The following is a 220-nucleotide window of genomic DNA, read 5'->3' as shown; positions in this document are numbered from 1 at the left end:
TATTTGAGATCACCAACACCTAACGATGTTGCGAGGCTTCTACACATTGGTGAGCAGCGTGATTTCCCAAGAATGTTAGGTAGTCTAGATTGCATGCACTGGAAATGAAAAAATTGTCCAACAGCATGGGCTGGGAAATACGCAGGTCATAGTGGATCACCAACAATTATTCTTGAAGTTGTTGCTGATTATGACCTTTGGATATGACATGCTTATTTTG

Source organism: Solanum tuberosum, unplaced genomic scaffold (genome assembly GCF_000226075.1).
Source record: "Solanum tuberosum cultivar DM 1-3 516 R44 unplaced genomic scaffold, SolTub_3.0 scf00480, whole genome shotgun sequence".
Lineage (NCBI taxonomy): Eukaryota > Viridiplantae > Streptophyta > Magnoliopsida > Solanales > Solanaceae > Solanum > Solanum tuberosum.
The sequence above is the reverse complement of the archived record's forward strand: the minus strand, read 5'-3'. Positions refer to the sequence as shown.